This window comes from Tursiops truncatus, chromosome 20 (assembly GCF_011762595.2).
Source record: "Tursiops truncatus isolate mTurTru1 chromosome 20, mTurTru1.mat.Y, whole genome shotgun sequence".
NCBI lineage: Eukaryota > Metazoa > Chordata > Mammalia > Artiodactyla > Delphinidae > Tursiops > Tursiops truncatus.
In genome coordinates, this window is record NC_047053.1 from 26,551,952 (window position 1) to 26,565,305 (window position 13,354).

A 13,354-nucleotide genomic window follows, 5' to 3' on the forward strand; every position below is an offset into this window, starting at 1 on the left:
AAGAGGAACAAAGTTATTGATATACTCAACATCCTGGATGAATCTCCAGAGAATTATGCTGAGTAAAAAAGCCAATCCTCAAAAGCTACACAGTGTATTATCCCATTTATATAGCACTCTTGAAATAACAAAATTATAAAAGTAAAGAACAGATTAGTGGTTGCTAGAAATTAAGGAGGAAATGAGGAGGAGAGAAATGGGTATGTATGGCTCACTTTTTTGTTTTCTAAATAACTGATATATTTTTGCATACCTTGTTTATCTTTTAAGAGATTTGGAGAGAAAAAGGGTAGGTAGGCATGTGTCAGTTTGGCATCTTGATTCAATCTCCAAGTCAGTTCTCTTTCTTAGCCAGGCCGTATGCTCAGTAAACATGACCTAATACTAGCATTAGCCTAAGCCAACAACTTATGAAAGCATATCTGCTATTTCAAAAAATTATGTAAGCTAGGTAAGGACAAACATGAAACTGGGTTTTTATATCAGCTAGTGAAGGGTTATTCCTGACACTGATGTCTTCTTCCTATTATATTTGGAAAAGCATAGATCCATAGAGTAATAAGGAGTTTTTGGAATATTTTTCTCTAAGGTATGAGGAGTTCCTTGAAGGCAGAAATCTTGTCTTTTTCTTTTTTCCCTTCACCTCCTACATTCCAGCGGCACTGGCCTTCTTTCTGATCTTAAACCATTTCCCCCGCTGCATGTTCTTTGCACATGATGATCCCTTTGCCAAATACAATAGTAGTAGGAGACTTAAACACCCCACTCATATCAACGGACAGATCTTCCAGACGGAAAATCAATAAGGCAACAGATATCCTAAGTGATGTAACAGAACTGTTAAGACTTATGATATTTTCAGAACACTACACCCCAAAAAAACAGAATATATATTCTTTTCAAGTGCACATGGAACATTCTCTAGTATTGACCATGTACTAGGACACAAAACACCCCCTCAACAAATTTAAGAGGGTAGAAATGATTTCAAGCATCTTTTCTGATATAACAGTATGAAAATATAAATCAACCACAAAAAGAGAAATGAGAAACAAAGATTACATGGAGACTAAACAACATGCTACTAAAAAACCAATAGGTCAGTGATGAAATCAAAGGCAAAATTAAAAATACCTTGAGACAAATGACAATGAAAACACAACCATACAAAATCTATGGGATGAAGCAAAAGCAGTTCTTAGAGAAAAGTTCATAGCAATTCAGACCTTCCTCAACAAAACAAAAAAAATCTCAAATGAACAACCCAAACTACCACCTAGAAGAATTAGAAAAAGCAAAACTTAAAGTCAGCAGAAGGAAGGAAATAATAAAGATCAGAGAGGAAATAAATAAAATAGAGATTAAAAGAAATAGAAAAACAATCAATAAAATTAAGAGCTTGTTCTTTGAAAGGGTAAACATAATCAACAAACCTCTGGCCAGTCTCATCAAGAAAAGAGAGAGAACCCAAATAAACGATAAAAGAAATGAAAGAGGATAAATAGCAACTGATACTGCAGAAATACAAAAAAAATAAGAGAATACTATGAACAATTATATGCCTACTAATTGAACAATCTAGAAGAAATGGACAAGTTTCTACAAACATACAGTCCACCAAAACTGAATCAATATGAAACAGATAATTTGAACAGACCAATCACTAGAAGTGAAACAGAATCTGTTTAAAAAAACAAAAACAACTCCCTGCAAACAAGTCTAGGACCAGATGGCTTCACTGGGGAAGTCTACCAAACATACAAAGAAGAACTTGTACTGATCCTTCTCAAAGTCTTCCAAAAGATTGAAAAGGGGGGAACACCCCCGAAGTCATTCTATGAAGCCACTATCACCCTGATACCAAAACCAGAAAAAGGAAATACCAAAAAAGAAAATTACAGTCAATATCTTTGATGAACACAGATGCAAAAATTCTCAACAAAATATTAGCAAACTGAATCTAACAACACAATTAAAGATCATACACCACAGTCAAGTTGGATTCATCCCAGCGTTACAAGGATGGTTCCAAATATGCAAATCAATCAATGTGATAAACCACACTAACAAAAGAAAAGACAAAAACCACATGATCATCTCAATAAATGCAGAAAAAGCATTTGATAAAATTCAACATCCGGGCTTCCCTGGTGGCACAGTGGTTGAGAGTCCGCCTGCCAATGCAGGGGACACGGGTTCGTGCCCCGGTCCAGGAAGATCCCACATGCCGCAGAGCGGCTCGGCCCGTGAGCCATCGCCGCTGAGCCTGCACGTCCGGAGCCTGTGCTCCGCAACGGTGAGAGGCCCGTGGGCTGCAAAAAAAAAAAAAATTCAACATCCATTCATGATAATAACTCTTATCAAAGTGGGTAAAGAGGGAACACATCTCAACATAATAAAAGTTATTCATGACAAACCTACAGCCAACATAATACTCAATGGTGAAAAGCTGAAAGCTTTCCCATGAAAATCTGGAACAAAACAAGGATGCCCACTCTCACCACTTTTATTCAACATAATATTGGAAGTTCTAGCCACAGCAAGCAGACAAGAAAAAGAAATAAAGGTTTCCAGATTGGAAGAGAAGAGGTAAAACTGTCATTATATGAAGATGATGTGATATTACATATAGAAAACCCTAAAGATTCCACACAAAAACTACTAGAACTGATAAACGAATTCATCAAGGTAGCAGGATATAAGATTAACATACAGAACTCTGTTGCATTTCTTTACATTAACAATGAAATAACAGAAAGACAAAGTAAAATCACATTAAAAAATACTTAGAAATAAACCTTACCAAGGTGAAAGACTTATATGCTGAGAAATATAAAACACTGATAAAGCAATCTACAGATTCAATGCAATCCCTATCAAATTACCCATGACATTTTGCACAGAACTAGAACAAACAATCCTAAAATTTATATGGAACCATAAAAGATCCAGAATTGCCAAAGCAATTCTGAGGAAAAAGAACAAAGCTGGAGGCATAACCCTCCCAGACTTCAGATAATACTACAAAGCTACAGTATTCAAAACAGGATAGTACTGGCACAAAAACAGACATATGGATCAATGGAACTGAACAGAGAGCCCAGAAATAAACCCACACACTTACAGTTAATTAATCTTTGAAAAAGGAGGCAAAAATATACAATGGAGAAAACACAGTCTCTTCAGCAAGTGGTGTTGGGAAAGCTGGACAGCCACATGTAAATCAATGAAGTTAGAGTACACCCACACACCATACACCTAAAAAAAACTCAAAATGGCTCACAGACTTAAATATAAGACATGACACCATAAAACTCTGAGAAAACACAGGCAGAACATTCTCTGACATAAATTGTACCAATGTTTTCTTAGGTCAGTCTTCCAGTTCAATAGAAATAAAAGCAAAAATAAACAAATGGGACCTAATCAAACTTATAAGCTTTTGCATGGCAAAGGAAACCCAAAACAAAATGAACGAACACCAAGAAGGGACACAGAAGCAGAGGAATGCGAGCAGCCTCTAGAAGCTGGAGAAACCAAGGAATGAACTCTCTCCTCCAGCCTCCAGTAGGCTCATAAAGATTAATAGCATAGAAGAAGAGGCCAGAGGAGATTGGTTCAAGATGGTGGAGCAGAAGGACATGCGCTCACTCCCTCTTGCGAGAGCACCAGAATCACAACTAACTGCTGAACAATCATTGACAGGAAGACACTGGAATTCTCCAAAAAAGATACCCCATGTGCAAAGACAAATGAGAACTGCAATGAGATGGTAGGAGGGGCATAATCACTGTAAAATCAAATCCCATAACCGCTGGGTGGGCTACTCACAAACTGGAAAACAATTATACCACAGAAGTGCACCCACTGGAGTGAAGGTTCTGAGCCCTACATCAGGCTTCCCAACCTGGGGGTCTCGCAACAGGAGGAGGAATTCCCAGAGAATCAGACTTTGAAGCCTAGCAGGATTTGACTGCAGGACTTTGACAGGTCTGGGGGAAACAGAGACTCCACTCTTGGAGGGCATACACAAAGTAGTGCACGTACCAGGTACCAGGGAAAGGAGCAGTGACCCTGTAGGAGACGGAACCAGACCTACCTGCTAGTGTGGGAGGGTCTCCTGCAGAGGTGGGGGTGGCTGTGGCTCACTACAGGTACAAGGACACTGGCAGCAGAAGTTCTGGGAAGTACCACCATTAGCCACACCAAAGAGCCTGCAGGCTCCACTGCTGGGTCACCTCAGGCCAAACAACCAACAGGGAAGGAACTCAGCCCCACCCATCAGCAGACAAGCAGATTAAAGTTTTACTCAGCTCTGCCCACCAGAGCAACAGTCAGCTCTACCCACCACCAGTCCCTCCCATCAGGAAGCTTGCACAAGCCTCTCAGATAAGCCTCATCCACCAGAGAGCAGAGAGCAGAAGCAACAAGTACTACAACCCTGCAGCCTGTGGAACGAAAACCACATTCACAGAAAGACAGACAAGATGAAGAGGCAGAGGACTATGTTCCAAATGAAGGAACAAGATAAAGCCCCAGAAAAAAATCTAAATGAAGTGCTAAATGAAAAAAAGCTAAATGAAGCTAAAAAAGCTAAAAAAGCTAAATGAAGCAGATAGGCAACCTTCCAGAAAAAGAAATCAGAATAATGATAGTGAAGATGATCCAGGACATTGGAAAAAGAACCGAGGCCAAGATCGAGAGAATGCAAGAAATGTTTAACAAAGACCTAGAAGAATTAAAGACCAAACACCTAGAAGAATTAAAGAACAAACAAACAGATGAACAATACAAAAACTGAAATGAAAAATACCTTAGAAGGAATCAATAGCAGAATACCTGAGGCAGAAGAACGGATAAGTAACCTGGAAGACAGAATGGTGGAATTTACCGTCACAGAACAGAACAAAGAAAAAAGAATGAAAAGAAATGAAGACAGCCTAAGAGACCTCTGAGACAACATTAAATGCACCAACATTCACATTATAGGGGTCCCAGAAGGAGAAGAGAGAGAGGAAGGACCTGAGAAAATATCTGAAAAGATTTTTGTCAAAAATTTCCAGGAAATAGCCACCCAAGTCCAGGAAACACAGAGAGTCTCAGGAAGGATAAACCCAAGGGGAAACACACCAAGACATTTAGTAATCACACTGACAAAAATTAAAGACAAATTATTAAAAGCAACAGGGAAAAACGACAAATAACATTCAAGAGAACTCACATAAGGTTAACAGCTGACTTCTCAGCAGAAACTCTACAAGCCAGAAGGGAGTGGCATGATATATTTAAAGTGATGAAAGGGAAGTACCTGTAACCAATATTGCTCTACCCGGCAAGGATCTCATTCAGATTCGATGGAGAAATCAAAAGCTTTACAGACAAGCAAAAGCTAAGAGAATTCAGCACCACCAAAACCATACAACAAATGCTAAAGGAACTTCTCTAAGTGGGAAACACAAGAGAAGAAAAGGACCTACAAAAACAAACCCAAAACAATTAAGAAAATGGTAACAGGAACATACATATCGATAATTACCTTAAATGTGAAGGGATTAAATGCTCCAAGCAAAAGACACAGGCTTGCTGAATGGATACAAAAACAAGACCAATATATATGCAACCTACAAGAGACCCACTGCAGATCTAGGGACACATACAGACTGAAAGAGTGGGGATGGTAAAAGATATTCCATGCCAATGGAAATCAAAAGAAAGCTGAAGTAGCAATACTCATATCAGATAAAATGACTTTAAAATAAAGTATGTTACAAGAGACAAGGAAGGACAGTACATAATGATCAAGGGATCAATCCAAGAAGAAGGTATAACAATTATAAATATATATGCACCCAACATAGGAGCACCACAATACATAAGGCAAAAGCTAACAGCTATAAAATAGGAAATCGACAGTAACACAGTAACAGTGGGGGACTTTAACACCTCACTTACACAAATGTGCAGATCATCCAGACAGAAAATTAATAAGGAAACACAAGCCTTAAATGCCACAATAGACAAGATAGATTTAATTGATATTTATAGGACATTCCATCCAGAAACAGCAGATTACACTTTCTTCTCAAGTGCACATGGTAAGTTCTCCAGGATAGATCACATCTTGGGTCACAAATCAAGCCTCGGTAAATTTAAGAAAACTGAAATCATATCAAGCACCTTTTCTGACCACAACGCTTTGAGATTAGAAACAAATTATAGGGAAAAAACCCATAAAAAGCACAAACACAGGGAGTCTAAACAATACTTTACAAAATAACCAAGAAATCAATGAAGAAATCAAAGAGGAAAACAAAAAATACCTAGAGACAAATGACAATGAAAACACGACGATCCAAAATGTATGGGATGCAGCAAAAGCAGTTCTAAGAGGGAAGTTTACAGCAATACAATCCTATCTCAAGAAACAAGAAAAATCTCAAATAAACAATCTAACTGTACACCTAAAGGAACTAGAGAAAGAAGAACAAACAAAACCCAAAGTTAGTAGAAGGAAAGAAATCATCAAGATCAGAGCAGAAATAAATGAAATAGAAACAAAGAAAACAATAGCATAGATCAATAAAACTAAAAGCTGGTTCTCTAAGAAGATAAATAAAGTTGATTAACCTTTGGCCAGACTCATCAAGAAAAAGAGGGAGAGAATTCAAATCAATAAAATTAGAAATGAAAAAGGAAAAGTTACAATGGACACCACAGAAGTACAAAGCATCCTAAGAGACTACTACAAGCAACTCTATGCCAATAAAATGGACAACCTGGAGAAAAGGACAAATTCTTAGAAAGGTATAGCCTTCCAAGACTGAACCAGGAATAGAAAATATGAACAGACCAATCACAAGTAATGAAATTGAAACTGTGATTAAAAATCTTCCAACAAACGAAATCCAGGACCAGATGGCTTCACAGGTGAATTATATCAAACATTTAGAGAAAAGCTAACACCCATCCTTCTCAAACTCTTCCAAAGAATTGCAGAGGAAGGAACACTCCCAACCTCATTCTTCAAGGCCATCATCACCCTGATACCAAAACCAGACAAAGATATTACAAAAAAAGGAAAATTACAGATCAAAATCACTGATGAACATATATGCAAAAATCCTCAACAAAATACTAGCAAACAGAATCCAACAACACATTGAAAGAATCATACACCATGATCAAGTGGGATTTATACAAGGATGCAAGGATTCTTCAATATATGCAAATCAATCAATGTAATACACCATATTAACAAACTGAAGAATAAAAACCATATGATCATCTCAATAGATGCAGAAAAGGCTTTTGACAAAATTCAACGCCCATTTATGATTAAAACTCTCCAGGGGCTTCCCTGGCGGCGCAGTGGTTGGGAGTCCGCCTGCCGATGCAGGGGACACAGGTTCATGCCCCAGTCCGGGAGGATCCCACGTGCCGCGGAGCGGCTGGGCCCATGAGCCATGGCCGCTGAGCCTGCGTGTCTGGAGCCTGCGCTCCACAGCGGGAGGGGCCGCAGCAGTGAGAGGCCCGCATACCGAAAAAAAAAAAAAAAAAAAAAAAAACTCTCCAGAAAGTGGGCATAGAGAGAACCTACCTCAACATAATAAACTCCACATATGACAAACCCACAGCAAACATCATTCTCAATGGTGAAAAACTGAAAGCATTTCCCCTAAGATCAGGAACAAGACAAGGATGTCCACTCTTGCCACTATCATTCAACATAGTTTTGGAAGTCCTACCCATGGCAATCAGAGAAGAAGAAGAAATAAAAGGAATACAAATTGGAAAAGAAGAAGTAAAACTGTCACTGTTTGCAGATGATATGATACTATACATAGATAATCCCAAAGATGTCACCAGAAAACTGCTACAGCTAATCAATGAATGTGGTAAAGTTGCAGGATACAGAATTAATGCACAGAGATTTCTTGCATTCCTATACACTAACAACGAAAGGTCAGAAAGAGAAATTAAGGAAACAATCCCATTCACCACTGCAACAAAAAGAATAAAATACCTAGGAATAAACCTACCTAAGGAGGTAAAATACCTGTACTCAGAAAACTATAAGATTCTGATGAAAGAAATCAAAGATGACACAAACAGATGGAGAGATATACCATGTTCTTGGATTGGAAGAATCAATACTGTGAAAATGAGTAAACTACCCAAAGCAATCTACAGATTCAATGCAATCGCTATCAAATTGCTAATGGCATTTTTTACAGAACTAGAACAAAAAACTCTTATAATTTGTATGGAGACACAAAAGACTCCGAATAGCCAAGGCAATCTTGAGGGAAAAAAAAACTGAGCTGGAGGAATCAGACCCCCTGACTTCAGACTATACGACAAAGCTACAGTAATCAAGACAATATGGTACTGGCACAAAAAGAGAAATATAGATCAATGGAACAGGATAGAAAGCCCAAAGATAAACCCATGCACCTATGGTCAACTAATCTATGACAAAGGAGGCAGGGATATACAATGGAGAAAAGACAGTCTCTTCAATAAGTGGTGCTGGAAAACTGGGCAGCTACATGCAAAAGAATGAAATTAGAAAACTCCCTAACACCATACACAAAAATAAACTCAAAATGGATTAAAGACCTAAATTTTAAGACCAGACATTGTAAAACTCTTAGAGGAAAACATAGGAAGAACACTCTTTGACATAAATCACAGCAAGATCTTTTTTGACCCACATTCTAGAGTAATGGAAATAAAAACAAAAATAAACAAATGGGACCTAATGAAACTTCACAGCAAAGGAAACTATAAACTAGATGAAAAGACAACCCTCAGAATGGAAGAAAATATTTGCAAATGAATCAATGGACAAAGGATTAATCTACAAAATATATAAATATTTATATATTTACATATATAAATATATATATTGAGCTCATGCAGCTCAATATTAAAAAAAATAACCAATAAAAAATGGGCAGAAGACCTAAATAGACATTTCTCCAAAGAAGACATACAGATGGCCAAGAGGCATATGAAAAGCTGTTCAACATCACTAATTATTAGAGAAATGCAAATCAAAACTACAATGAAGTATCATATCACACCTATTAGAATGGGCAACATCAGAAAATCTACAAACAACAAATGCTGGAGAGGGTATGGAGTAAAGGGAACCCTCTTGCACTGCTGGTGGGAATGTAAATTGATACAGCCACTATGGAGAACAGTATGGAGGTTCCTTAAAAAACTAAAAATAGAAATACCATATGACACAGCAATCCCACTACTGGGCATATATATACCCAGAGAAAACCAGAATTCAAAAAGACACATGCACCCCAATGTTCACTGCAGCACTATTTACAACAGCCCGATCACGGAAGCAACCGAAATGCCCATCAATAGACAAATGGATAAAGAAGATGTGGTACATATATGCAATGGAATATTACTCAGCCATAAAAAGGAACGAAACTGAGTTATTTGTAGAGACATGGATGGACCTAGGGACTGTCACACAGAGTGAAGTAAATCATAAAGAGAAAAACCAATATTAACGCATATATGTGGAATCTAGAAAAATGGTACAGAGGAGCCAGTTTGCAAGGCAGAAATAGAGACACAGATGTAGAGGACAAACGTATGGACACCAAGGGGGGAAAGCAGGGGAGGTGGGGTGTGCGATGAATTGGGAAATTGGGATTGACATATATACACTAATATGTATTAAATAGATAGCTAATATGTACCTGCTGTATAAAAAATAAAATAAAATTCAAAAAAAAAAGAACAGATAACCTATGGACTGGGAGAAAATATTTGCAAACGATGCAACCAACAAGGGATTAATAGCCATAATATACAAACAGCTCATACAACTCAATAACAAACAAAAAAAACCTACCCAATCAAAAAATGGGCAGAAGACCTAAATAGACATTTATCCAAAGAAGACATACAGATGGCCAACAGGCATATGAAAAGATGTTCAACATCACTAGTTATTACAGAAATGCAAATCTCATTGGTGTGAGCCCTCTCAGAGGCCGCCATTTTCTTAAGACCTGGCCCCACCCCTATTTGCACACTTTTTAATGATGGCCATTCTGACTGGTGTGAGATGTACAAATAGGGGTGGGGCCAGGTCTTACGAAAATGGCAGCCTCTGAGAGGGCTCACACCAATGAGAACTTCCCAGGGCTGCCACTGCCTGTGTCTCTGTCCATACAATGAGCCACAGCTGCCCTCCACCTCTGCAGGAGACTCTCCAATATTAGCAGATCATTTCCTCTTTGCTTTCTATGCTGCTGGCTTCCTTTGTGATTTGAGGAGTTTTTGTAGTGGTTTTAATTCTAGAAGGAAGAATGTTTCTACCAGGTAATATAACCATGATTCCACTGAACTGGAAGTTAAAGCTGCCACTCAAGAACGTCAGATTCCTCATGCCTCTGGAACAACAGGCAAAGAAGGGAATTATGGTGTTAGCTGGCATAATTGATCCTGACTACCAAGTGGAAATTGGTCTACTATTCCAAAATGGAGGAGGATTATCTGGCATATGAACACTTCTGCTACTTGAAATAAGTCACAAATGAAGTGAATGGCAGGACTCTACTTCCCATTAAAAAAAAAAAACAAAAAGAGGATGTCTTCTCTTTCCTTCTCCCTGGCTGTGGGAATGTTTTAAGTTTAGTCAACTGGATGCCCCCACCTAGGACTTGAAGCTTGACCTGGTGACACAAAGAACCTGAAACAGTTGGAGATTTTTATGGTGGTAGCAGCAGAGCCAAGTGGTTTCCCATTCATACTGCTCCTGGGGTCTGACCTCGGCTGTGCTTTCAGCTGCCTGACCTCTTCACTCACACATTTTTCATGTCTGGTGCTTCAGCTTTCTTGTCAATTTTGTGAGGTCCCAGAAATCCTTCCAATAAATTTCTTTTTTGCTTAAAAAAAAAAAGTGTACAAAAAACAAATGCTGGAGAGGGTGTGCAGAAAAGGGAACCATCCTACACTGTTGATGGGAATGTAAATTGGTGCAGCCACTATGGAAAACAGTATGGAGGTTCCTTAAAAAACTAAAAATCGAGTTGCCATATGATCCAGCAATACCACTCCTGGGCAAATATCTGGAGAAAACTAATTCGAAAGTATACATGAACCCCAATGTTCACAGCAGCACTATTTACAATAACCAAGACATGGAAGCAACCTAAATGTCCATCGACCCATCGACAGATGAATGGATAAAGAAGATGTAATATATATACACACACACACACACACACACATACATACACACACACACGTATATACATACAATGGAATATTACTCAACCATAAAAAAGAACAAAATAATGCCATTTGCAGCAATATGGATGGTCCTAGAAATTATCATACGAAGTGAACTAAGAAAGAGAAAGACAAATACCATATGATATCACTTACATGTGGAATCTAAAATATGACACAATGAACTTATTTATGAAACAGAAACAGACTCACAGACATCAGACTTGTGGTTGCCAAGGGGGAGGGGGGTGGGGGAGGGATGGACTGGGAGTTTGGGGTTGGTAGATGCAAACTATTACATTTAGAATAGGTCTAAATGTAACAAGGTCCTACCGTACAGCACAGGGAACTCTATCCAATCTCCTGGGATAAACCATAATGGAAAAGAGTATGAAAAAGAATATATATACATATATATATAAATATATAACTGAGTCACTTTGTTGTACACCAGAAACTAACAAAACATTGTAAATCAACTATACTTCAGTTAAAAAAACAATGATCCCTCTGCCTAGAACATTGCTCTCCCATTGCCCACTGATTGTTCATGGCTCTATTATAAGTAATTTCTTCAGGGAAGCATTTTCAAGTATTTAATATAAATCAGGCCTATTATAAGTTCTATCATGTCTTTCACCTTTCCTCCAAAGTAGTGGTCTCGGTTTGCAAACATCTTTACTTCTGTGATATATTTTTAAGTTTAAATAGGTTTCTTTACTATATAACTTATTGGAGTCTTTAATATCTAATACATATAATAAATTATTTCCCAAGTTCAACTTGAGCATCATTGGATGTTTCCTGGGAATAATGTTTCATGAAACCCTGAGAGTATTTAGAACAGGAATTCTCAGACTACGCCGAACAATAGAGTCATTTAGGATCCATACCAGGGTCGATTCCAAGACCAATCAAATCTGAGTCTTCGCAGGGTAGGAACCCAAGCATAGATATTTTTCAAGAGCCATGAGATGGCTCTAATATGCAGCTAGGCTGTTAACGTGTGGTCGTGTTTTTTGATACCTATCCCTCCCTTCAGACGGTAAGCCTCATGTGAACAGGGACTTTTGTTTATCTCCGTGTTCCTAGAACTTGGCACAGGGCTCAACATTTTTATGGGGGGTAGTCAATTAATTCACTGTCACAATGAACACAATAAACACAGTCCCCTTGATAATGGGGCTTAGAGGTTAGTGTAGAAAATTAAGCTCACTCACCTAAGAATTCAGTTCGCAGTGTAAGGAAAATAGGGCCTGCCACTGACCAAAGTGTTGAGGCTGGAGTTTTTAACTGGCTTTGTCCAACACCCTCTTTTATTGAGCCTCCCCCTTCACCCCTGTCCTTTATAAGTAGTTTAGAGTTCTCTTCTCAGAGCCCCTCCCCTTGCCTTCAGTTTCACTCTTCTGTACTATGCTGGCTCCCCTAAGCTCGCTGTCTTCAACACACTTGCCACTGGGAACTTTCTGCAAAGGTGATCACGTCACTATTGAGTACAGAAGCTTATTTCTCCCTCCTCCCCATCGCACACCCCTCTGGAACTCTGGAGCCACGAAGCCTCTTGGCGGAGAGGGAGGCTCACCGGGCAGCTCTTTACTGCCCTGCAACTGTGAGCTTCCTCCCCACACTTCCTCCTGAGGAAAAGTCAGCCTGTCACTAGAGATGTAACAGCGGAGCAGTGCGCTGTAACGTGCCGAGCCCCGCTTTCCCCGTCAGCCAGCCCCACCACTGCCTCATACCACCACACCCACCCCCGGACTGAACAAACTGTATCACTTACCCCCTAGGAGCCTGGCAGTTGCTGAGCCCAGACGCCACAGGGGCTGGTGAGTTTCCAGTGGCCACAGAGGCAGGTCTCCACTCAAGGCACAGCTCTGTCCGTGACTGCCCAACTGGGCACACAGCTGGCACCACAGATGATGAGCCACTTTCCGAGCCACCTTCTCCCCATGGAGATTTTCTCTTGATTCCTTTTTGGCCAGAACCCTTTACAGCATTATAGTTTGTCAATAGCCCGCGACTGCTTTCTAGAATTTCTCTCCAGGAGAAAGTGTGTTTTTCTAAGAAATAGGTGTTCTAGCCT

General features: G+C 39.2%; 1 protein-coding gene and 1 long non-coding RNA gene across 2 annotated transcripts in view; one reads left to right on the plus strand and one right to left on the minus strand.

The window, feature by feature from the left end:
* LOC141277298 (uncharacterized) overlaps positions 1 to 4,262 on the minus strand; it is a 145,327-nt gene extending 141,065 nt beyond the window's left edge. Inside the window, exon 1 of the long non-coding RNA XR_012328420.1 lies at positions 4,100 to 4,262. This is a non-coding gene — a long non-coding RNA (uncharacterized lncRNA). The remainder of the gene's footprint in view (positions 1 to 4,099) is intronic.
* Positions 1 to 13,354, plus strand: part of ANKFN1 (ankyrin repeat and fibronectin type III domain containing 1) — a 139,061-nt gene that overhangs the window by 25,056 nt on the left and 100,651 nt on the right. The gene's annotated exons all lie outside the window — the stretch shown is intronic.